At 37.8% G+C, this 27,950-nt stretch overlaps 1 pseudogene; it reads right to left on the bottom strand.

Moving 5' to 3' along the window:
- Positions 1-714: 714 nt before the first annotated feature.
- LOC140839101 (uncharacterized) lies at positions 715-27,950 on the bottom strand (annotated as a pseudogene).

Genomic DNA, 27,950 nt, shown 5'->3' with positions numbered 1-27,950 from the left:
ATTCCGTCACCCTCTAACTCCTCTGCTAGGCAACTCCTTAGCAGGAAAATAAAGATTTCACCTCGTCACCCTCTAACTCCTCTGCTAGGCGATGCATTAGCAGGAAAATAAAAATTTCACCTTGTCACTCTCTAGCTCCTCTGCTAAGCGACGCCTTAGCAGGAAAATAAAGATTTCATCTCGTCATCCTCTAACTCCTCTGCCAGGCGATGCCTTAGCAGGAAAATAAATATTCTCCACCCTCACCCTCAAACTCCTCTGCTAGGCGACACCTTAGCAGGAAAATAAAAATTTCTTCTCCCCAACTCTGCTCCTCTGCTAGGCAATGCCTTAGCAGGAAAATAAATATTCTCCACCTCACCCTCTACTCTTCTGCTAGGCGATGCCTTAGCAGGAAAAATTTAACTTTTCTCTCCTCCACTCTTCTCTTCTACTAGGCGCAGCCTAAGTAGGTAAAATAAAATTCATATAATCCTCATAATACAAGAACAACCACGAACTTAATATAAGAACTTGGCTTTATTAAATATCAACTAATAACGTAAGACAAATTCAGGAACGAAATACATCAAAAATGAAGTAAAGATATTCTTAAGGTGGTAAGCGTTCTTATGCCTCTTTAGAGCCTTACCCAGCATTCTCCAACTTTCCTCTCAGCTCCTCTTGTATCTCCACAAGACAAAGTTACCCATTTCGAAGCTTCTCCGAATGACTCTACAACTGAAAGACTGAGCTCAAGCTTCCATGCGAATGCTCATGATCTCTCTTTTCTTCTTCCTTCACGATTCTTTCATAACAACTACGTGCGACTTTTCGGTCTCCGCACATGACTCCAACTCCTTTTCCCACAGGAAACTTAAGCTTCTGATGATAACTGGAAGCTACTGCTCTAAAATCCTTCAGGGCTGGTCGTCCTAGAATTCCACTATACGTTGACGGGGTATCTACTACAGTGAAGGCTATCATCTTTGTTACCCGTCGATTATCAGTCCCCAAGGATAGGGGAAGAACAATCTGACCCAAAGGCAAGATGACGTGTTCTGCAAACCCATACAGTGGGGTGGATACCGGCTCAAACTCAAATCCTCCCATCTTCATTTGATCCAGCGTGCTCTTGAACAAGACGTTCACGGAGCTTCCATTATCAATGAATATTCTCGCCACATCATAATTGGCAATGGTGGTCGTTAACTGTAAGGCTCGAGAATTATTCGTTGTCATTGATGTTAGACTTGTGGAAATAAGAATGCATGAATTATGAGATTTTGAGCAGCAGGGCCGAAGCCACATCGCACCCGCGGTGCTAAGACTACCGCACCCGCGGTGTAGGTGACAGAAATTGGTGAATTTGTGCGAACAGACACCGCACCCGCGGTGCTAGCAAGACCGCCCCCGCGGTGTGAGACCGCACCCGCGGTCATGTAAGGACCGCACCCGCGGTCTAAGAATTCCAGAAAATAATATTGCTGCCGAGAGCACAGCGCACCCGCACTCTTGAGTCACCGCACCCGCGGTCTGCATGCGACATTGCCACCTTTGAATTTCGTGTTGACACATGGCATGTATATATATACATAAAGTTGCTGAGTCTTCATTTTCCTTTCAGATTGAGGGAAAGAATCGAGAGCAAGCTTTGTTCCTTCAAGCTTTGTCATCTTAGATTTGAGATTGTGCAAGATTTGCTCATTTGATTTTAATTCCGAGTCCGGATTATTGATCCTTGCAACGAGGGCTAGCTAAGGATGTAAGTTTCGATTATTTTCAGCATGGTTCGAAATCTATGTATTGGAGAAATTATGATTTTGTTAGAAATATGTGTTCTTGGTATACCGAGCATCGTATATTTGTTATCAGAATGATTTTCGGACACCGTATACGAGCCTTGCGAATTTCCAGCATGTATATCGATATTGATTGGAAGAATTGAGCATGTTATATTGTGTTTTGATGAGTATATTATGAAGATTATGAGTTGTGGTTATTGTATATATTGTTTTGTTGAGATTGAGTTGACCGGTACCGAGAATTACACCGTTACGCCGTCAAATTGTATTGAAACCGATTTCAGCTATGTTTATTGAGTTGTTTGAGATGTATATTGATAGAGTGCACCTCGACTATGCCATTTCAGATTTGTGTTGGCTATTGTGAACTCGAGACTTCGACGACGACACCGACGATTCGACAAGAAAGGTATAATTCATGTGATATCTGGGAAGATATAACTCAAATCAGATCTCATTTGAGTTTCTCAATAAAATCACATACTTGATTATTGTTTATCTTTTGATATAATTGTGATTTGTTTATAGACTTTATATTCAAATCCTTTGAAATGAACATGCTTTGTTTACAGATTGTTATACATTGCATTTGAGGTAGGAAAGTTTGACAGATAGTCAGACTTCTAGACGTTCGGTGTATCGTTACATAGGAGCAGACACCCTCCTATTGTAGATTATTCGATACAGATATGACCGAAGTCTAGGAATAAGACGTACGTCACCCCGATTGGGAGGGTAGGTGACAGACAGTGACGTCTTATTCACCCCGGGATCCCTAGAGATATAGTTGAGTCGAGTCTAGACATGAGTTGACTAGAACTGCATGTGGTTATGAATGTGGTTTCATAGACTATGAAATCCATGTTTATTACTTCCAGTCATGACAGCATGGTTATATGATTTGATTTAAATTTCATGTGTATCTGAATTGGGTTGCATGCTTATTTTGATTTGATTTCATAGATTATGAAATCTATTACTTTTGAATATGTTCATGATAGCATTTTTTATGATTTAGATTGTTTCTATACATGCTTACCATGTTTTATACTGGGATTTGTTCTCACCGGAGTTATCCGGCTGTTGTCGTGTCTGTATGTGTGCATGGCAACAGGTGGGGCAGGATCTGGGTCTCGAGCTAGATGAGAGGTTGAGGATAGCGTGGAGATCTCGGGCGTTGAAGATTTCTAGTGTTTGCTTATTAGACTTGTACTACTGATATTTGTAGTTGGCATTTAAACACTAGCGTATGATTGTACTAGACAGACTTGTATGTACATTATGTTGTTTAATTAATATAGAGACATGTCATGCTTTAATTATACATTTGAGTTCATGTTAAAAGCAAAATTTTGACCCACATTTTCGAGCAAAGATCCAATAAATCCCAAAATAATTGAGTTAGAGCCCGGGTCCCCACAACAGGTGGTATCAGAGCGATAGATCCTTTAGATTGAGATAGTCAGAATTGATAGATCTTTTAGAATGAGATAGTAGAGAATGAGCGGGGTAGATTGAATTGTCTTCCTTGCATATGATTGCTAGCATGAGATTTGTTTCAATGTTGAATAACATTGTGTGTGCTAGCATGATTTATTGCTTTTCCTATTACATGTCGTTTGTTATCTGAGTTGATTACAGCATGTAATTACCAAGCCTGAATCAGAATTGAGTCTGGATCAGAGGTATATGATCAGAGGAGGGCTGAGACAGACTGTATAGATTGGGTACTAATCTGTTTGATATTCAGATATACCGCCTCGGAGATTTCCAGAAAGGGGTAGCACTTCGTCTGAACAGATGGATGTATCAGAAGCTCAGTTAGAAGAAAAGATGAAAGAGTTTGAGTTATTACAGCCGCCGATTCTGAGTGGTACTGAGACATCTGAAGATTGTCAGAACTGGTTTGATGAGATAGAAATCTTGTTTGATTTGCTTGATTGTACAGATGAACTGAAGGTTAAAATGGTGCCTTATCAGTTACGAGAAGCCGCCAGGAGTTGGTGGATTACCAGTAAAAGAATGTGGGAACAGAGAGGTACAGTGATTTCGTGGGAAATATTCAGAACTGAATTTTATCGAAGATTTTTCCCAGTCTCGTACCGAGAGGACAAGAAAGCAGAGTTTGAGAATTTGAGCCAAGGGCAGCTGAATATTGACCAATATGCTGCTAAATTCTCGATTCTACTGTGTTTTGCCCCTCAGATAGCTGGAAATGATGAAGTTGTAGTGAATCAGTTCATCAGAGGACTGAATTCGGAGGTAGTTGCATTTATGAATTTGCAACGACCTTACCATTTTGCTGACATCCTGAGTAGAGCAAAGAGAGCTGAGGCGAGTCTGATTAGACAATTGACAAGGTTGTGTGTGAAGCCACTTCAGGCACAGCAATCCCCTCTTCGATATGATCACGGCAGTACGAGTGGGAAGCAATATTTGCTGAAGGCTCAGAAGAAGCCATTCAAGAAGTTAGGAAGTGGTTCCTCGAGTTCCAGTAGTTCTAGTCCGAGCTATACTGGAGTGTAGTGCAGGAGTTGCGGAGGGAGACATTTCACCGAGCAATGCCAGGGAGTGACTGGTAGATGCAATATTTGTGGACAGCCGGGACACTTTGCTAAAGTCTGTCCCCAGAAGCGTTCCCGAAGATCGTAGGGAACAGAGTTCACTTGAAACCACAGATCCAGAATTTACAATAGGTACTATTCTTTATGATTCTATTGCATATGTATTGAAATATACTAATGCAATTGTTAAGAATATCTTTGACTAAGTTGCATGGAAATATGCTGTATCTATTGGGTTTGTATGTACTGTAGTATTGATGTCCTTGCTTGTTGAGGAAGTGTTGATATCAGAGATTTCTGCATATATTGTATACTACAGTAAGATGAGACTGAAATAGAGATAGATTATGACATACTTGTGTTTTCTGATTTGAACGCATTATTGATATGTATAGGATAAACAAGTACAGATATATTGTAGAATTTTCCAGAATTGGTAAAAGTCGGATCAGAGATGACTGATCAGTGGAGATACCACGATAAGGATCCTAAATTTAGAATTCATTTGATGTCTGTATTGTAAATGACTCGATTAATACAGAAAGGAGCAGATTGCATCCCTATATATTCAGTAGACCTACTGAAATCGAGCCTAACATTGACAGATATGTCAATGATGTATGAGTTGGCTGATGTTTGCCTAGATAAGATTTCAGATTTGTGTGCTATATCAGAAAGATAGAGTTTAGAATTGAATGGAGATCGGACATTGATTGTATGTTAGAATTCAGTACAGAATGATATGGAATGACCAGAATGATACAGAGTGAATTGTAAAATCAGTAGAAGAGTACTAACCAGGAGTTACATCTGATTTAGTGTTTCTCTTTGGTATGTTTCAGTATATTCAGAGATGTTCTGATGATTTTATGCTTGTTATATCTGTAAGATTTTGATATACTTCTAGCATTTGATTGATTGAAGAGAATATCTGAAGATTGTATTGAATATTCTGAGAACTATAATGATTGTATACAGAAATTGTTCAGATATGTATTTTGTTTGAAACAGATTGTATTCAGAATAGATGATATCTGATGTTAGTATACTGATTGAATTTGAGACAGTTGATATTGTGATCAATGACTGATCAGATACTAATATCAGAAAAATCAGGAAATCAGAAATGTCAGAATTGTCAGAGACTGATATTCTATGAGTTGACAGATTATCTGATATGATTGTGTTTTGAACTGCTCGAGAATGATTGCTTCTAGATCAGTATTTTATACAAATTGTATTGTTTGGGGAGCATATTATATTTGCAGATGATATATAGCAGTGGATCAGAATGGCATGAAGATCTGATTGATTTGTCAAAATCGATAGTATTGTTAGAATTTACAATCCTATATATTTATTAGATTAGTATAGATTATTGTTATTCTGAATCAGTATTGATACAGATTTTCTGAACTGTTGAGGGTATATACAGTCCAGCTTGTATCAGAAATGAATTCTATAATTTCAGCAGTTCAAAAACGTGATCAGAATGGTCAGAGCAGTATTTCGATAATCAGAGCAGGGTATCGGTCAGAGAAACAGATATGTGATTTTGTGTTTTGTAGTAGACTGGTTGTGTTATGATATCAGAATGTTTCAGAATTGTATAACAGAATTGATATCTACAATCAGAGCCGAATACCAGGTAGGTATTTCTTCTTTATTTTATATTATTAACTGATTGTTTATACAGGATAGTTCGAATCTGAAAGCACAGATAGTGTCAGAAATGCACAGTAGTGAGTTCAGTTTTCATTCAAGTAATTGTGAATGTATGATATTCGAACAGATAGTTATGATATAGACAGATTAAATCAGTTATGGCAGAATTTGTACCGAAATGTTGGCAGAAATTGTACTGATATGTCTGAATTGCTAACAGAAGAGGACAGAAAGATAGGAATCAGAAGTGAAGAACCTAAAGGGGGGGTGAATAGGTTCTTTTAGGCCCTTTAGCGTTTTTAAAACGAGTTTGCAAAAATTGCAAGCGGAAGACTTGAGGGACAATCACAAATAAAATGAATGCGTAAAGTAAGTGCGTAAAATAAATGCGTAGTAAAGTAAATGCGTAAAGTAAAGAGGGATAGAGATGTTTATGGAAGTTCGACGAAGAATCGTCTACGTCTCCCCTTCTCGATGAGGATCGAGGTATCACTATATCGACTTGGCTTTAGGAGCTCCAAGCTAGCTTTTACAACCACGCCTCGATGCGTCTACTTGGCCTTGAGGGCTCCAAGGATAGCCACGAACTTTACAACCCACTCGAGAGTATTACTTTCACTCTTTTTCTACAAACTCTTTTGATATTACAACTCTTTTAATCAACGCACACAAGAGATAGTAGAAAGCTTTGTAAGAGACAAGAGAGTGGAGTGGGATGATTGAAAATGCATCCTCAAAGGCCTATTTATACTAGTCTTGAACGCCAAGGTTCGGATCTTCTGTTTATGCTTCGGAACGTCCGATGTGATTGAAATCAATTTCCGTAATTTTGGGATGACTTCGGATCGTCCGTTCTTGACTTCGTAGGGTCCGAACATATGCTTCGGAGGAACCGATCAAACTTCGTTGCTTCCGAACAGTTCTTTCAGACCGTCTATGCACAGCTTCGGAAGGTCCGAACACCAGTTCGTACCGTCCGAACATTCCCGCGTTTCCGGAGATTTGAAATCTTCAACACTTCGTAGCGTCCGAAATGTCTTCGTAGCGTCCGAAATCTTACTCGATCAATCAGTCATATCAATTTGTCTCCGCATTGAAGTGATTTGATTGCTTGTGTTCGGAACGTCCGATCACGTCTTCGGAACGTCCGAACTGGCTCCTCGCAGCTTCCGAACAGCTTCCACTTTGCTTCTGATCGGCACCTTTTCGGAACGTCCGAACCAACTTCGGATCTTCCGAACGTAACTTTGTTCTTAATTTCCTGCATGCCTCAATATAAAACATTAGTACATTTTTAAGCCAAGTTTTGGTATCATCAAAACAAAAACTTTGGGATATGTTACAGCATTAAAAACATTAATCTCATCCTCGAGATTTGTATGCGTTTAAGGCGTAACAATCTCCCCCTTTTTGATGATCACAAAACTTGGTTAAAAATTGAGATAACAATAATCAACATAATCGAAATGATTATTAAATAACTCCCCCTTAATCAAATAACAAGTCTAAGAGGTTGAATTAAGGCGAATTTAATAACCAATTAATAGCAATTTTAACCAAATAAATTCTCCCCCTTTTTGTGATAAGCAAAAAGACATAAGCATAAAGAGAGACAAATAAACAGGTAAAATATCCACTAATAAATGCAAGTCTTTTATACAATGATGCATAAAGATAAAATAAACAAAAATAACAAAAAACATAATCTAAGAATCCGCATCCCGCGACTCTCTATGTCTCCTCATCTCAGCCTCGATGGAATCCAGACGCGAAGAAGTCTCGGTATGATGGCGCTCTAAGGTAGACTCTAAAAGAGAAAAACGAGTGTCGAAACGAGTCTCCAATCGCTCGAGATACTCGAAAATCCGATCGTAGGGTCCAGAGGGAGCAGGCGGAGTGAAGCCATGAGGAAGGTCATCCATGGTCATCAAAGGAGTGCTAATAGGTTCGGGAACACGCTGATGGGATGAAGAGGGAATATCAACCGAAGGGGTAGGAGTGGTACCCGTAGTAGGGGGACCAGCGGGAAATCCTCTCGTCTGAACGTGAGGAGGAAGGAGACCGAAGGGAACATGAAAGTGTTCGGTCGGACGATAGGACGCAAAGATGCGATCCTTGTCGATGACCCAAGAGGATAAGACGGGATTCCAAGAGAGTCCCATCTTAACAACAGTATCATGGTCGATAGTCTCGCGAGGAGAAATAGATAAGGATTCTTCATCTGTAAAGTCAATGCCCAAATGGGCTAGAATCCGGTTAATGAACCGGCCAAATGGAAAAGAGACGCGAGTAGAAGAAGCCGCGTACTCCATGGCGTACATAAGAAAACGGGGAAGGTTAAAAGGACGCTGGGAGACTAAATAATAGAGAATGTACAGATCGAGATATTTGCAAGTGGAGAGGTCTCCACTGCGAGGAACAATAGAAGAAGTGATGAGCTTCAGAACAAGCTGAAGCTGAGGAGAAAGGTCCTTCGCATGAGGACGGTCATCGGCAGGAGTAGGCGGACGACCGAAGATGGTGGTCAAGGCAGTGACTCGATCAAAAGTAGGGTCATTCTCAGTCCAAGACTGAGAAAAGAACTCACTCGGTCCGTCTCGAGGAAGATCGAACCAAGTGGAGAGGTCGGCGGTAGAAAAAGAAATGAACCGACCCTGAACAATGGTAACAACACGAGTGTCATCACCACCAAGAACTAAGGAAAAGTTCGCATAGAACTGATGTATGAGAGAAGGGTAGATAAGATCGGGTACGGAAGGTAGGAAAAAGTTTCCCCAACGTTGAGACTCAATAAGAGTAATCAACGTAAAGAAATTTGCACGAAGGTAATCGGTGTGAAGGGTACGACCAGGCAGAATGTTACGGGTTTCGAATTCAGGTGGGGTAGGACGAGGGTTGGGTGGTTGGGTAAGATCATGGTGAAAGGCACCGTGACGAGGGCGAACATTTCGGCCAACTACGTTACGGCGCGGAGGCATAGTGAGTAGTGAGTGTTTTGTGTGGGGAAAGAAAGAAGATGTGAATTGGCAAATAAATCAGAGGATCCGAACGCCTATTTATAGGCCATGTTCGGATGGTCCGAACATGAGTTCGGAAGGTCCGGAATGTGAACGGAACGGTTAGCTGGCAGGATGTTCGGACGATCCGATTCATACTCGGACGATCCGATCCTAGAACGGAGGCTACGAAGCGTAAACGGAGGGTCCGAAGTCTGACAATCAGGCATGGGAAGGCGCGAACAATAAATGACATCGGAAGGAGTTCGGACGATCCGATGTTTGTTCGGATGGTCCGAAGAGGGAATCGGAGGTTCTGGAACCTATGGTCAGGTTCGGACGATCCGAACACGTTCGGTGGATCCGAAGTGAAACGAAGCATCCGAAAAAGAACGGTGATTCCGAAGTGGCCAAGATGAGGAACACCTAAAATTTAAAATATTTAGCACATAAATGAATGTTGAGCCATAATTATGGATAAATACAATTAATTTGTATTATCCGACATTATAATGCTCACATTAATAATACTCCCCCTCAATTTAACAAATATGTACGAGAGTATTCGACTAGTGTTTACAACTCAATCATGCCAAGTTCACCACGCAAACGAGTAAAAGTAGATTCATCTAGTGGTTTTGTAAAAATATCAGCAATTTGATTCTTGGTGTCAACATAGTGAAGTTCAACATCATTTTGCTCAATGTGATCACGAATGAAATGATGTCGAATGTCAATATGTTTAGTACGAGAATGTTGAACTGGATTCTTTGTTAGACATATGGTGCTTGTATTATCACAAAAGATTGGAATTTTTGAAAAAGTAACACCATAGTCGAGTAATTGATACTTCATCCAAAGAATTTGTGCACAACAACTACCGGCAGCCATATACTCGGCCTCGGTCGTTGAAAGTGCAACACAGTTTTGCTTTTTAGAAAACCATGACACCAAGCAATTTCCCAAAAAGAAACAAGTTCCACTAGTGCTCTTTCTATCCACCTTATATCCTCCAAAGTCGGCATCACAGTAAGCTTTTAAATCGAAAAATGAGTTCTTAGAATACCATAATCCGAGATTTGGAGTATTTGAAAGATATTTGAAAATGCGTTTTAAGGCGAATAAGTGTGATTCCTTTGGACATGATTGAAATCGTGCACACAAGCAAACACTAAACATAATGTCAGGTCTACTAGCAGTCGCATAGAGTAGGGAGCCAATCATGCTACGAAATAACTTTTGGTCAACAGGTTTACCTCCCTCATCTTTGTCGAGTCTGACTGTCGTGCTCATAGGTGTGGATGAGGCTTTGGAAGACTCCATCCCAAACTTTTTTAGCATCTCCTTGATGTACTTCCCTTGGTTGACAAAGAAACCATCCTTGCATTGCTTGATTTGGAGACCAAGGAAGTAGTTGAGCTCGCCCATCATGCTCATCTCAAAGTGATCCTGCATAAGCTTCGAAAAATCTCTACACAAGTGTTCATTAGTAGCACCAAAAATAATATCATCTACATATATTTGTACTATCAGCAAATCATTATTTTTAGTCAAGGTAAATAAGGTAATATCAACTTTACCTCTACAAAAACCATTAGACAGCAAAAAGGTAGATAATTTCTCATACCAAGCTCTAGGAGCTTGTTTCAAACCATACAAAGCCTTATCAAGTTTATACACATAATCAGATAAGTGCACATCTTCAAAACCAATAGGTTGCTCAACATACACTTCTTCTTTCAAATCACCATTAAGAAAAGCACTTTTAACATCCATTTGAAACAATTTAAAGTCTCTAGAGCAAGCAAAAGCAAGTAGCATGCGAATGGATTCTAGTCTAGCAACAGGGGCATAAGTCTCATCATAATCAATTCCCTCTTCTTGACTATATCCTTTAGCTACTAGCCTAGCTTTATTTCTAGTGATTGTACCATGCTCATCTAACTTGTTCCTAAATACCCATTTAGTTCCTATGACAGGTCTATCAGTGGGTCTAGGTACAAGATTCCAAACTTTATTCCTTCTAAATTCATTTAGTTCATCTTGCATAGCAATAATCCAAGAATCATCAAGTAAAGCTTCTTCTATGTTCTTAGGCTCTATGTGAGAAAGAAAAGCAAGATAATTGCACATATTAGAAGAGCGAGTAGATACTCCCTTCGATGGGCTACCAATGATGAGGTCCATGGGATGATCCTTGTGTGTAGTCCACTCCTTCGGAAGAGGTGCGTCCTCTTGATCTTTAGGAACATTATCTAGGCTTGTGGACTCCAACTTTTCGCCAAGGATATCTATATCATCATCATCAGAAACAACAGTTCTAGGCAAGCAAGGGTTAGTTTCATCAAATATGACATGAATAGATTCTTCAACTAGTAAAGTACGTTTATTAAAGACTCTATATGCTTTGCTAGAAGTAGAGTAACCAAGAAAGATACCTTTGTCCGATTTAGCATCGAACTTACCCAGGTTGTCCTTACCATTGTTGTGGATGAAGCATTTTGATCCAAAAGCGCGGAAGTAAGAAATGTTAGGCTTTCTCCCTCTCCATAGTTCGTATGGAGTTTTCTTGAGAATTGGCCTTATTGATACGCGATTGATGATGTAACAAGCAGAACTCATTGCTTCAGCCCAAAAATATTTTGGTAGAGAATGCTCACATAGCATGGTCCTTGCAATCTCTACTAGGGTGCTATTCTTCCTCTCAACGACACCGTTTTGTTGAGGAGTTCTAGGACAAGAAAAGTTGTGACCAATGCCTTTGCTTTGACAAAAAATTGAAAAATTTTCATTTTGAAATTCCGTTCCGTGGTCACTACGGATTTGTTTGATCAAAAGATTTTTCTCATTTTCAACCTTTTTGACAAAAATTTTGAAATGATCAAAGGCATCATTTTTGTGGGCTAAAAACAATGTCCAAGTAAAACGTGAAAAATCATCTACAATGACAAAAGCATAAGATTTTCCTCCTAGACTAGTTGTCCTCGAGGGACCACATAAATCTAGGTGAAGTAATTCAAGGGGCATAGAAGTGGATACAAAATTTTTATTTTTGAAAGATTCCTTTGTGTGTTTACCAAGTTGACAAGCATCACAAAAAGAATCTAATTTTAAATTCAGCTTTGGCATTCCGGAAACTAGGTCAAGTTTTAAAAGTTTTTCTATGGTGCTCATCCCAACATGACCAAGTCGTCTATGCCAAAGAATGTTGTCATCAACATTTAATGTTACAAGGCTTTTTATTTTTGAAAAAGATGAAATCTTTAAATCGACCTTGTAAACATTTTCACTTCTATAACCTTTGAAACTAATGGTTTTGTCAGTTGTGAGTGATACAGTGCAATCGTGTGGTGTGAATTTGACTTCATAACCCCTATCGCACAATTGACTAATGCTTAGGAGGTTATGTTTAAGCCCTTTCACAAGAAGTACATCATCAATAATAGTAGAGTTAGATATACCTATTGAGCCGATGCCTTCTATGATCCCTTTGCTGTTGTCTCCGAAGGTCACCGATCCCTTTTCTTTTGGTCGAATGGATTGTAGCAGCTTCTTTTCTCCCGTCATGTGTCGAGAGCATCCACTGTCAAGATACCAAGTGCTCGATGACTTGTCTCCCCTTTGTCCCTACAAGGTTGAGATACAGTTTGATAGTTGGTACCCGTTTCTTTGGGTCCTTTGGGGTTAGTAGTAGTTGGGGATTTGGGGATCCATTTCCAATAACTATTCTTGTTGTGTTGGTGTCTAAGTTTCTTGCATTTAGGTCTTATGTGGCCTATCTTACAACAGTAAGTACATGTTGGTGGTGTTCTTGGTTTTGCCTTTGCGATAAGACTAGCGAAGTTGACTGATTTCTTTTCATATCCTAGACCTCCTTTGTCGAAGTTACACCTTTGCATGCTCAAGAGGTTTTCTAGTTTACCGCTACTCACATTGAACTTGTTGAAGGCTTTCTCTAAGTCTCTTAGGTTTGTCTTGAGCTTAGTGTTGTCATGCATCCTAGCTTCTAGTTCAGTTTTAAGTTGCTTATTCTCATTTCTAAGTGACTTAGCCTTATTGTACATACTAGTGTAAGCGGAGAGTAATTCATCGTAAGAGGGTACCTCGTCGTCATCCGAGTCGGTCAGATGATCTTCCTTCGCCATGAAGCATAGGGTAGACTCCTCTTCGTTGTCGCTGTCGCTCCACGTGGCTAGAAGGGCCTTTTTCTTGTCTTTGCCGGCCTTCTTCTTGGAGGGACACTCGTTTGCATAGTGACCCTTTTGTTGACAGTTGTAGCAGGTCACTTCCTTCTCAAACTTTTTGTCTTTCTTGTTGAAGTTGGAACTCCGCATGAATCTTTTGAACTTTCTAGTGAGGACTGCCATTTCTTCATCGTCGCTATCTTCAAGTTGACTTGTCAAGGCGATCCCTTTCGCCTTTACTTTGTCGTCATCTTTCTTTGTCTCCTTCCGGGTAGATACTTCAAGTTCATGGGTCTTTAGGGTCCCATGAAGTTGATCAAGGTCGTAGGATGCCGCATCTCCCTTGTTGGATTCAATGATAGCCGTGCGCTTTGCATCCCATTCCGCCGGTAATGCTCGAAGGGCTCTCCTCCACACTTGTTTAGTTGGGTAGTTCTCACCAAGTTGGGCAAGCTCATTGATGATTTGGGTGAGTCGCCGGAACATGGTGTCGATATCCTCCTTGGGTTCCATCTCAAAGGTCTCGTACTTGAGTTGGAGAAGGTCTATCTTCGTTTCTTTGACTTGATTGGTTCCCTCGTGGCAAATCTCCAATTTGTCCCAAATCTCTTTGGCGGAGGTACAAGCCGAGATTCGGTTGTATTCATTCATATCTAGAGAACAATGAAGAATATTCATAGCTTTAGCATTTTGAGAGATAAGTTTCATATCGTCCTTGGTGAAGTCATCCATTCCCTTAGGAATTTCCTTATTATCCACCGTTTTCATGGGGATATAGGGACCTTTCACCGTTATTTTCCAAAGGTCGTAATCGACGGATTGGATGTATAGAGATATTCTATTTTTCCAATATCCGTAATTAGTACCATTGAAAAGAGGGGGACGATTTGTGGATTGTCCTTGGGCATACTCGCTTGCTAGATTGGCCATTTTAAAAGATTTTGAAAAACCTTGCTCTGATACCACTTGAAGAACCTAAAGGGGGGGTGAATAGGTTCTTTTAGGCCCTTTAGCGTTTTTAAAACGAGTTTGCAAAAATTGCAAGCGGAAGACTTGAGGGACAATCACAAATAAAATGAATGCGTAAAGTAAGTGCGTAAAATAAATGCGTAGTAAAGTAAATGCGTAAAGTAAAGAGGGATAGAGATGTTTATGGAAGTTCGACGAAGAATCGTCTACGTCTCCCCTTCTCGATGAGGATCGAGGTATCACTATATCGACTTGGCTTTAGGAGCTCCAAGCTAGCTTTTACAACCACGCCTCGATGCGTCTACTTGGCCTTGAGGGCTCCAAGGATAGCCACGAACTTTACAACCCACTCGAGAGTATTACTTTCACTCTTTTTCTACAAACTCTTTTGATATTACAACTCTTTTAATCAACGCACACAAGAGATAGTAGAAAGCTTTGTAAGAGACAAGAGAGTGGAGTGGGATGATTGAAAATGCATCCTCAAAGGCCTATTTATACTAGTCTTGAACGCCAAGGTTCGGATCTTCTGTTTATGCTTCGGAACGTCCGATGTGATTGAAATCAATTTCCGTAATTTTGGGATGACTTCGGATCGTCCGTTCTTGACTTCGTAGGGTCCGAACATATGCTTCGGAGGAACCGATCAAACTTCGTTGCTTCCGAACAGTTCTTTCAGACCGTCTATGCACAGCTTCGGAAGGTCCGAAAACACCAGTTCGTACCGTCCGAACATTCCCGCGTTTCCGGAGATTTGAAATCTTCAACACTTCGTAGCGTCCGAAATGTCTTCGTAGCGTCCGAAATCTTACTCGATCAATCAGTCATATCAATTTGTCTCCGCATTGAAGTGATTTGATTGCTTGTGTTCGGAACGTCCGATCACGTCTTCGGAACGTCCGAACTGGCTCCTCGCAGCTTCCGAACAGCTTCCACTTTGCTTCTGATCGGCACCTTTTCGGAACGTCCGAACCAACTTCGGATCTTCCGAACGTAACTTTGTTCTTAATTTCCTGCATGCCTCAATATAAAACATTAGTACATTTTTAAGCCAAGTTTTGGTATCATCAAAACAAAAACTTTGGGATATGTTACAGCATTAAAAACATTAATCTCATCCTCGAGATTTGTATGCGTTTAAGGCGTAACAAGAAGTTTACTATAGAATTTGTATATTTCTGAATAGAAATGGGAGTACATTTCTATGGCTTTCGTAATGAAATTACCATCATTTTCTTTAGATTGAGATATGATATGATTATGATTGAAAGATTACTCAATCTATATCTATCAGTTTGTACCCGATTACGTACAAACAGAATTAAATGACATAGATCGATGTCAAAGAAATGTTCAGATAGAACAGAACATTTAAGTAGATTATATCAGATTGTGATTATGATTGATTTTGTACTTATTATAGAAGATATCATGAGCTCTCTCTCGCAGATTTTTCACAGATTGACAGACAGTCAGAATGTACTAGCAAGATATTGGAAGATATCCAGAGAGTGGTAGTGCTGGATGCTAGCACTAGTTGGCATAAAGTTTTGTTACCTTATGGGTGATTGTGTGGTGATAGCTATCAAAAGAGTACGGAGATCGTTACAGATGACACATTGTACAGTAAGTACTACAGAGTCCATATAACGAAGATTCAGACAGAAATAAAGATAGCTCAGAAATGACAGATTTGATAAACCAACATCGGATGATGATGCTTGGTATTGAGAGTGGAAGATTGAGTATATCCTTGATTGGGATAAACAGGTTGATCAATGACTATTGGTATTGGTTACTAAACTGTAATTGGTTTATACAGATGTTGTATAACCCGCATGGCAAGATTGATTCTGTCAGAGTTAGTTTAAGAAGTATTATGATAGGATACTTCATGAATTCTTATTCCAAACTGGAATCAGAGAGTTGAGTTCGAGTTGAACTCGAGTATACATTTCTTCTCGTATAGCTGAATTGATTACTTGAGAGTTCGAGGACGAACTCAGATCTAAGAGGGGGAGAAATGTAATGCCCAAGAATTATAGAATTGATAAACCAAGATTGTTAATCTTCGTTAATGTAAGACTCGAAAGATATGAGAATGCATGACATGCAATTTTGTGTATACTTGCGTGATTACTGGTTTATGAGTTCGAGGACGAACTCTTGTCTAAGAGGGGGAGAAATGTAAGGCTCGAGAATTATTCGTTGTCATTGATGTTAGACTTGTGGAAATAAGAATGCATGAATTATGAGATTTTGATCAGCAGGGCCGAAGCCACATCGCACCCGCGGTGCTAAGACTACCGCACCCGCGGTGTAGGTGACAGAAATTGGTGAATTTGTGCGAACAGACACCGCACCCGCGGTGCTAGCAAGACCGCCCCCGCGGTGTGAGACCGCACCCGCGGTCATGTAAGGACCGCACCCGCGGTCTAAGAATTCCAGAAAATAATATTGCTGCCGAGAGCACAGCGCACCCGCACTCTTGAGTCACCGCACCCGCGGTCTGCATGCGAGATTGCCACCTTTAAATTTCGTGTTGACACATGGCATGTATATATATACATAAAGTTGCTGAGTCTTCATTCTCCTTTCAGATTGAGGGAAAGAATCGAGAGCAAGCTTTGTTCCTTCAAGCTTTGTCATCTTAGATTTGAGATTGTGCAAGATTTGCTCATTTGATTTTAATTCCGAGTCCGGATTATTGATCCTTGCAACGAGGGCTAGCTAAGGATGTAAGTTTCGATTATTTTCAGCATGGTTCGAAATCTATGTATTGGGGAAATTATGATTTTGTTAGAAATATGTGTTCTTGGTATACCGAGCATCGTATATTTGTTATCAGAATGATTTTCGGACACCGTATACGAGCCTTACGAATTTCCAGCATGTATATCGATATTGATTGGAAGAATTGAGCATGTTATATTGTGTTTTGATGAGTATATTATGAAGATTATGAGTTGTGGTTATTGTATATATTGTTTTGTTGAGATTGAGTTGACCGGTACCGAGAATTACACCGTTACGCCGTCAAATTGTATTGAAACCGATTTCAGCTATGTTTATTGAGTTGTTTGAGATGTATATTGATAGAGTGCACCTCGACTATGCCATTTCAGATTTGTGTTGGCTATTGTGAACTCGAGACTTCGACGACGACACCGACGATTCGGCAAGAAAGGTATAATTCATGTGATATCTGGGAAGATATAACTCAAATCAGATCTCATTTGAGTTTCCCAATAAAATCACATACTTGATTATTGTTTATCTTTTGATATAATTGTGATTTGTTTATAGACTTTATATTCAAATCCTTTGAAATGAACATGCTTTGTTTACAGATTGTTATACATTGCATTTGAGGTAGGAAAGTTTGACAGATAGTCAGACTTCTAGACGTTCGGTGTATCGTTACATAGGAGCAGACACCCTCCTATTGTAGATTATTCGATACAGATATGACCGAAGTCTAGGAATAAGACGTACGTCACCCCGATTGGGAGGGTAGGTGACAGACAGTTACGTCTTATTCACCCCGGGATCCCTAGAGATATAGTTGAGTCGAGTCTAGACATGAGTTGACTAGAACTGCATGTGGTTATGAATGTGGTTTCATAGACTATGAAATCCATGTTTATTGCTTCCAGTCATGACAGCATGGTTATATGATTTGATTTAAATTTCATGTGTATCTGAATTGGGTTGCATGCTAATTTTGATTTGATTTCATAGATTATGAAATCTATTACTTTTGAATATGTTCATGATAGCATGTTTTATGATTTAGATTGTTTCTATACATGCTTACCATGTTTTATACTGGGATTTGTTCTCACCGGAGTTATCCGGCTGTTGTCGTGTCTGTATGTGTGCATGGCAACATGTGGAGCAGGATCTGGGTCTCGAGCTAGATGAGAGGTTGAGGATAGCGTGGAGATCTCGGGCGTTGAAGATTTCTAGTGTTTGCTTATTAGACTTGTACTACTGATATTTGTAGTTGGCATTTAAACACTAGCGTATGATTGTACTAGACAGACTTGTATGTACATTATGTTGTTTAATTAATATAGAGACATGTCATGCTTTAATTATACATTTGAGTTCATGTTAAAAGCAAAATTTTGACCCACATTTTCGAGCAAAGATCCAATAAATCCCAAAATAATTGAGTTAGAGCCCGGGTCCCCACATTAACACCAAGGCATCGTTATGTGGAGTCACAACACCTCGGAGGTCTTCCGTCTCAAAGCTGATGACTGGGTATTGTGGTAAGTCTGCACCCCTAGATATCTCAAAGTTCTCCAACCTTCTCCCATGTGCCTTCCGAGCTCGCCCAGAGTCTCCATCAGTAGCACCCCCCGAGATCATATGAATCATTCCTCTCGTTGGGTGGTTATCCTCATTCATTCCCCTCCTTGGTTCCACGAGCTCCTGAGGGACATCTTGACATCGACCTTCCCCTCTCTGCTCACCCATCCTCTGATTTATCCATGGAGGGCCTTGACCACGCCTAGGGGGCGAGCGAGACCTTTGTCGACTCCTGAATGAGGATCCTTCTCGTCTATCCCGTGAAGGCAATCTAGCACTGCACCCAACCCTTCGCGACTTCTCCCGCCTCCCCGCGGGCTCCCTCACCTCCATCACCTCGTCCCGACTCCTATCTAGGGGAACATGGGATGAGAATTGTCTTCTACTACTAGTTCTGTCTTCCTCTCTTTCCGCTGCACCCCTCTTCCTTCCTCCTTTCTCCGCTCCCTCAACTCTACTTCCTCTGGTCCGGCTCTCCATCCTTCTATACCGTTGGACATCTTCCAAGTTTACATATTTCTCAGCTCGAGCCAACAGATCATCATAGCTCAACAGAGTCTTCTTGACTAGCGACTTGAAAAACTCCCCTCCCCTAAGTCCTTGTGTGAAGGCACTTATCATGATGTCAGGGGTAGCCGCTGGTATTTCCAGCGCTGCACTGTTGAAACGCTGGACAAATTCTCGCAAAGTTTCATTCTCTTGCTGTTTCATCACGAACAGGCTTAAATAATTTTTCTGGTGCCTCTTGCTGCTAGCGAATCGGTGCAAGAAGGCAGCTGAGAAGTCCTCAAAAGAACGTATAGAGCTGGGCTGCAAAGTGTTAAACCACTGCTGGGGTGACCTCACCAACGTGCCCAGAAACACCCTGCACCTGACTCCATCCGAATATTGGTGCAACAGAGCCGCATTCTCAAACCTCCCCAAGTGTTCCTCGGGGTCAGTATGTCCATCGTACTCTCCCACATTCGACTGTCGAAAATTTGGAGGAAGCCCTTCTTCTAAAATGGTTAGTGAAAAAGGACTTCCTCTCTTGGGTGTCGGCGCTCTGCTTCCCAACTGCCCCCTCAACCTCCGTATCTCCTTCCACATCTATTCTATCTCACTAACTTCCCTACCTTGGAGGGGATGCGTCTCTTCAACCCGGCTCTGGTGGCCCTCCAAATCTCCTCTTGCTCCTGGCGAGTGTTGCGACTTTGATTGTTGCACTCCCAAGAGCAGGTTGTCCACAAGTAATATAATTCGGTGAGTCCGAATATCGTATCCACAGGGAAGCTAAGGTAATTACAAGTCCACTACAATGTCTTTTTGTTTTGTTTTTGTTTTTGTTTCTTTTTAATTTTAATTGTTTGAATATTTAATGGGTAAATTTTAATTGTTCAAATTTTAATTTAAGTAGTTGAGATTAAAGGATCCACTCTTGGTATTTTAATAAAGTTAACATTAACGAACAATATTGAAATCCACTTAATAAAATGGTTCCAATATATTAAATAATCATATTTATATTATGTTATAAATTATTATCTCATAAATATATAATATATACCAAAACTTATAAATGTGGTCAAGTATTTATTGTGCTATATATATATTTGTAAACACTAAATCAAGGTTCCCACTTTAAATGGTTGGTAAAACCAAACTAACATTTAAATGATACCAAGAAAATATTATTATGATATATTTATATATAGTAAATCAAGGAATCCAAGTTAAATGGTTGGTAAAACCAAACTAACATTTAAATGGTTCCAAGAATTTAATATTATAATATATTTATATATAATAAATCAAGGCATCCACTTTAAATGGTTGGTAATACCAAACTAACATTTAAATGGTTCCAAGAATTTAGTGTAACATATAGCAACAATAAATCAAAACTCCCACTTATAAGTAGGGTATAAAAATGCTTAAAAAAATAAATATAACATAAACAATAAATAATGATTAAATAATATAAAACATAGATTCTTACCTTTTAATAACCTTATTATCATGCCAAGAGTTTCACCTTATCCTCTCAACTTTAGGAAGTTAGCTATTCATTATTCAAAGTGTAAAACTTTGAATATGAAATTAACATGTTAATTATATTTAAATGAAGAAATAAAGGAAAAATATAGAGAGAAATATTATGAACTCAAAGGTTTGTTCATAGAATGAGGGATATCTCAATACATTACAATGCACCCCTATTTATAGCCAAATTTGGGGAGACAACCACAAATAAAGTATTATTTTTTACACAGAAGTCTTCATTGGTGTTCCAAGAAATTAATATTATATTACACATCACTTTTGAAAATCTTCTTCTCCGAATTTGCTTCTTCACATAAAAAGAAACATGTGGATAATTGAGTTGTCTAGTTGTGGTATTTTTTTCAGAATATTTGACCAAGTAATTTGAGAGATATGGTCAAAATACTAGAGCATGGTAAAACTGCTACTCCTTTGGTAACTTTCTTTGTTGCTTAATTTGATCCCAATTGTGAGAGGATTTTTATCTCATGCTTGTCAACAATATTGTAGATATTATAATCAACTTTCTACAGGTCCAAAAATCATCTTAATCTCATTTGCAACGCCAAGGTTATTCTTGTTTTATCGAACCTGTAAAAAATAGTAAAAATTTATAATTACACACAAATTATATTTTATACAATTTATTATAAAACATGTAATATTTAAACATTTAATAAAACAAAAACTATATATTTATATTCTAAAACATTTAATTAATGTACAATTTTTTATCTTTATCACACTCTCCAACCAGCTTATTGCTAGTCCCTAGCAATTTAAGCGTTAATAGCAACACAAAACATATTGATTAATTTAAATAGAAATGTAATCAAAACTATCCAAGTGTTTAAAATAAATTTGAAAACTGTCAAAGTTATATCAAGATCATCATAATTATAATTTGTGAAATAATTTGAGATGATCAATTCAAAGCTTATTTCAGGTAGTTAAATGTATACGGCCTTTAGAAATTCCTAGTAAGAGTCTCAACTCCAAATCCTCACAGGTTAATAAATGTTTCAAATTTATGGCAACGATTTCTCTCATGGAGTTGGAATACAGATAAATGCTCAAGGAAATGGTTTACAGAATGCAGACAGACAAACGAGCCAAACTAATCAAAAGATAGAAAATCCATTGATTCAAAATCTAGTTGTTCTTATTATATATTTTTTTTCCTGATAATTTTTATTAATTTTTTTTTTCATAACATCATGGAATCAGTCTAAGTTTATGCTTCTTGACCACATATTTATTTAATTTGTACAATAATTTTCTCTCTCTTTTTTTTTTATGAGAGATATATGGGTCGTAGCATATAACTTAAAATTTACATAGATCTTCAATATCTTTCTTTTTTTTTCTCCTCTTTTTTTTTTTTTTACAGGAAATATCATTTTTTTTTTCAAAATAAGAACTCAAGATCTAAACAATAGATAGTCTCTCTCATGATCAATAAAGGCTCGAAAGCTGTTTTCTCAGTCCTCTCCACTCACTCACAAAATATGTGTGAGTTTTAAATTTTAGGCACTCTTATAAGGTATATCTTGGGCCATATACTTTAATACCTAATTTTATCACAATGGTTAATCACTCAAAAAGATTTCATAAATCATATTTTTATATTGATCAGAATATTAAAAATGACCTTTTTTCAAATAAAAATTTAAACATTCTTAAATAGATTAATACATGTTCTAATTTAAATCTTTCAAATATGTAAAGTATGACATTTTTGCAAAAATTACTAAGGTACAAACAATAAACATGGTTTTATTTTAAAATAATATTTAATTTTTTTTAAATTTGTTTTTTTCAAATTTTTTCTCCCCCCAATCAGAATATGACATTGTCCCTAATGTCAAAATAGCTATTAATAAAGAGTACATAATGAAAGAGATATCACCTGAAATTTTATTGAAGATAACAAACTGAAACAAACGCAAACCAATCCTCGACGTTTGAATCAATGATCCAACTTCCTTTTCTTACTGCTTGATTGCGACCAATTGATATTTTCTATCATCGGATCAGGCTTATGAACAAAAGCTTCCAAATCATCAATTAATTGGTCGGCAGTCGAAGCACAGATGATCATCCGTCGTGAATTTTCTGAAATGAAATTCTGTTCCACAGCTTTATCAAGAAATGTCAACAAACTGTCATAATAATTATTGATATTCAACAAGCCCACATGTTTATTATGGATATTAAGTTGTGCCCAAGAAACAGTGTGAAAAATTTCTTCTAATGTACCAAAACCACCTGGTAGTGCTATAAAAACATCAGAATTTTCAATCATTTTGGTGATTCTTTCATACATAGAAGAAACTTTTAATTTTTCCCCAATCGTAACACCTGTAATATTTCCTTCCGCTAAAGCTGTAGGAATAATACCCAAAACCTGACTACCTCCAAGATGAGCAGATGTTGAAACAGATCCCATTAACCCAATATTACCTCCCCCATATACCAAGTGAATTTTTCTCTCAGCCAATATCTTTCTAAGATTATTCGCCGCTTCTACAAACATTTCATTTTTTCCAGGACTCGACCCACAAAATACACAAATATTTTTCAATGTTTGTGCAGAGGATCCAGCCATGTTTTTACTTTCTTTTTTTTTATGCGAAAATAGAGAGAAAGATGAGAGATTTTATAGGGGTAATATGTTATCATGACAAAACTATGGGTCACAGCTGTAAACAGAATAAATAGTAAAAACAATAATGACACACATGCATATAAACAGTAGTGTGATTGTGGCTCACAATTTTCCTCTGGTTTTACGTCCAGAAACGGCTTCAACGCCTTCTATGAGTCGAGGATATGCTTCCCATCCAATTTTCTTATAAATTGGCAAACGTCTTTTTTAGTCAGATTCCCAAGACTATGACGCTCATCTTGAAATTGTTTCCCTAAACGGAGAAGTTCAATATGCACATGTCCACTAGAATGCGTCTCAAGAGTCAATAATATGTTATCTAAAGACTCCTTACTCAGCCCATTCTTAATGAAATCAATTTTATCTTTTCTGTTATTGGAAACACATCCCAAAGATCTGCATCGTTTGTCACAAGTCCATCTCGCACACTTATGACAAACCCCTAAACTTTTGGCCCTTCGTTTTTTCGCATAAGTGCTTTTTCCTAATCCAGGCAAATACCGAATGAGCAATGATTGTGGAACTTCTCCTCCTAATCGGACCTTAGCTTCTATTACAAGACGAATATCTTCTGGAATTCCTTTTTGCATTAGCAATCTCAATCTTTCACACCTTCCTGAATAAATTTTTCTTAGAACATTTTCAGAAACAGATGGAAAATATTTACAAATTTTTGAGAGAATTTCATCCATTTTGAAAAGAAAAGAAATGATTTTTTTTTATTTTTGTATCAGCAATTGTGGGAAACTGATTTAACCGACTATGAGAGTCACGGAGTACCGTTATCCGCCATTTAACCGGGAAAATAAAAAGATTAAGGAAACCTGAAATAAAAACAAACAAAATTAAATGCAACATAAAAATTTAAGGATCAGAAAGGGAAATAAACTCTTCTTGAAAGATTTCATTTTCCAAAAATGGTTTAAGCCTTTGTCCATTCACTTTAAAAACATCACCATTTTTAGGATTTTCAATATCCACAGCTCCATAAGGATACACATGCTTTACAACATATGGGCCTGTCCATCTTGATCGTAATTTTCCTGGGAATATGTGAAATCGAGAATTATAAAGCAAAACTTTTTTACCAATCTCAAAAGATTTTCTAAGAATTGTTTTATCATGAAATGATTTGATTTTTGCTTTATAAATCCTTGAATTCTCATACGCGTCATTTCTGAGTTCATCAAGTTCATTAAGTTGCAATTTACGCAATTTGTTGGCATCATCCATGCTTGAATTTAAAGTTTTGATCGCCCAATAAGCTTTATGTTCCAATTCCACAGGCAAATGACAATGTTTTCCATAAATCAACCTATAGGGAGACATATTCAATGATGTTTTAAAAGCTGTTCGATATGCCCAAAGTGCATCATTAAGTCGCAGAGACCAATATTTTCTATTTGAGTTAACAGTTTTTTCCAAAATTTGCTTTATCTCCCTATTAGCTAATTCAACTTGTCCATTTGTTTGAGGATGATAAGGAGTAGTTACTTTGTGAGTAATACCATATTTTTTCATTAATGAAGCAAATGGTTTATTAACAAAGTGAGTTCCCCATCACTTATCATAGCTCGAGGAATTCCGAATCTACTAAAAATATTTTCTTTCAAAAATTTGATGACGATTTTATGATCATTTGTTCGACATGGAATTGCCTCTATCCATTTGGAAACATAATCAACTGCAACTAAAATATACAAGTATCCAAACGACGGTGTAAAAGGTCCCATAAAATCAATTCCCCAATAGTCAAAGATTTCAATTTCAATGATAGGATTTAAAGGCATCATGTTTCTTTTTGAAATTGCACCCAATTCTTGACAATTTTCACATATCTTGCAGATTTCGTGGGTGTCTTTAAACAAAGTGGGCCAATAAAATCCACACTGCAGGATTTTTGCAGCTGTTTTCTTTGAAGAAAAATGTCCTCCGCATGCTTCTGAATGACAAAATTTAATGACACTACTTACCTCATTGTCGGGTATGCAACGTCGAAAAATTTGATCTGGACAGTACTTGAACAGATACGGATCATCCCAATAAAAGTATTTTACCTCATTCAAAAATTTTCTCTTATCTTGGGAACTCCATTGCGGTGGCATTTTTCCTGTCACAAAAAAATTTACTATATTAGCAAACCAAGGTGTAGTAGTAACTGAAAATAGATGTTCATCAGGAAAATTATCGTTAATTGGTGTCATTTCACAAGATGATCCTGTTACTAGTCTCGATAAATGATCGGCTACGACATTCTCGGTTCCTTTTTTTATCTTTGATCACAATGTCAAATTCTTGGAGCAACAAAATCCATCGTATCAGTCGTGGCTTTGCATCCTGTTTCGTCAACAAATATCTAATAGCAGAATGATCAGTAAACACAATAGTCGTTGATCCAATCAAATAAGAACGAAATTTATCTATTGCAAGTATTACAGCAAGTAGTTCTTTTTCAGTTGTGGAGTAATTCATTTGAGCATTATTTAAAGTTCTACTTGCATAATATATCACATAAGGCTTACCGTTTCTTCTTTGACCCAGTACTGCACCGACTACATAATCACTCGCGTCGCACATGATTTCAAATGGTAAAGACCAATCAGGAGGTTGCATGATAGGAGCTGATGTTAAATGTCGAATGATTTTATCAAAAGCATTTTGACATTCTTGAGTCCACTTAAATGCACTGTCTTTTGTTAAGAGGTTACAAATGGGTTTAGAGATTAAATTAAAGTCCTTTATAAACCTCCTATAAAATCCAGCATGTCCCAAAAATGAGCGAATTTCTTTAATGGTTTTTGGAGGGGGTAAATTGGCAATGACATCAACTTTTGCTTTATCAACTTCAATTCCATGAGATGACACGACATGTCCCAAAACAATTCCAGAAGTAATCATGTAATGACATTTTTCCCAATTTAAAATAAGACCTTTTTCCTCGCATTTTTTTAAAACTTTTTCCAAATTTTCAAGACAATTATCAAATGTATTCCCAAAGACAGTTAAATCATCCATGAAAATTTCCAAACACTTTTCAACCATGTCGCAAAAAATGCTTAGCATACATCTTTGAAATGTTGCTGGGGCATTGCATAATCCAAATGGCATCCTTCTAAATGCAAATGTTCCAAAGGGACATGTGAATGTAGTTTTATCTTGATCTTTGAGTGCAATGGGAATTTGATAATAACCTGAATATCCATCAAGAAAACAGTAGTATGGATGACCTGCTACTCTTTCTAAAATTTGATCCAAAAATGGTAATGGAAAATGATCTTTTCTAGTGGCGTCATTTAATTTTCTATAATCAATACACATCCGCCAACTAGATGGGACTCGACTAGTTAACAATTCACCTTTTTCATTTTTTATCACTGTGATGCCAGATTTTTTTGGAACTACTTGTGTTGGGCTTACCCACTTACTATCAGAAATAGGGTAGATAATCCCAACATCAAGTAGTTTGAGAACTTCAGTTTTCACAACATCTTTCATGTGTGGATTTAATCTCCTTTGTGGTTGTTGAGATGTTTTAGCATTTTCTTCTAAATGAATTTTGTGTGTGCAAATTAGTGGATTAATGCCCTTGAAATCTTTTACTGTCCAACCAATTGCATTTTTATGTCTTTTAAGCATATCAACTAATTTACCTTCTTGATCACTTTCTAGTTTGGAAGAAATTACCACCGGATATGTTTCATCTTCTCCAAGAAATGCATACTTCAATTCTTCTGGCAAGGGTTTTAACTCCAATATGGGTGGTTCGTCTTTGTTATCATATTTTGCATCAAATTCTTTCTCTGATCCTGGTAACAAGTGATACCTGATAAAATCATCAAGATCAATTTCAAATTTTCTTTAACAGTTTCAATTGATCAAATATCTAATTGATCACGAGTACTCTCTTCTCGAATGTTTTCTTCCACAAGAGTTTCAATAAGATTTTCATCTTCACTTTCATTTCCTTTGTCATGTGGTTGCTTACAAAGATTAAAAACATTGAGCTCCAAGGTCATGTTACCAAATGACAACTTCATTATTCCATTCCTGCAATTTATAAGAGCATTAGAAGTTGCTAAAAATGGACGACCCAGAATTACAGGAATTGCATTACAAGCTTCGATAGGTTGTGTATCTAAAACTATGAAATCGACAGGATATACAAAGTAATCAACTTGGACCAACACGTCTTCTACCATACCTCTTGGCACTTTAACAGATCTATCAGCAAGTAAAAGTGTTACCGACGTAGATTTTAACTCGCCTAGATTGAGTTCTTGATAAACTGAATATGGAAGTAAATTAACACTAGCTCCAAGATCAAGCAAGGCTTTTTTAATCTTTCGTTCTCCAATAATACATGAAATAGTAGGACAACCAGGGTCTTTGTATTTCAAAGTATTATTATTTTGAATGATTGCACTTACTTGTTCGGCTAAAAATGCTTTCTTTTTCACATTCCATTTTCTTTTCACAGTGCACAAGTCTTTCAAAAATTTTGCATATGATGATACCTGTTTTATTGTATCTAATAAAGGAATATTAACTTTTACTTGTTTAAAAATATCATATATATCAGAATTCAAATTTGATTTTTTTGTATTTTTTTATGCATGAGGGAATGGTGGTGACACTGTCTGTGGAACCTCCTCTTCGGAAGTTATGGGTTCCACTTCCTTACCCTTTGAAGTTGATTTATCATCATCTTCACAAGGTTCAAGAATGGATTTTTCCACAACCTTACCACTTCGAAGGGTAATAACAGATTTTACCTGATCCAT

This window comes from Primulina eburnea, chromosome 8 (genome assembly GCF_022965805.1).
Source record: "Primulina eburnea isolate SZY01 chromosome 8, ASM2296580v1, whole genome shotgun sequence".
Taxonomy (NCBI): Eukaryota; Viridiplantae; Streptophyta; class Magnoliopsida; order Lamiales; family Gesneriaceae; genus Primulina; species Primulina eburnea.
Note: the sequence above shows the minus strand (reverse complement) of the source record. Positions and strands in the feature narration are given on the sequence as shown.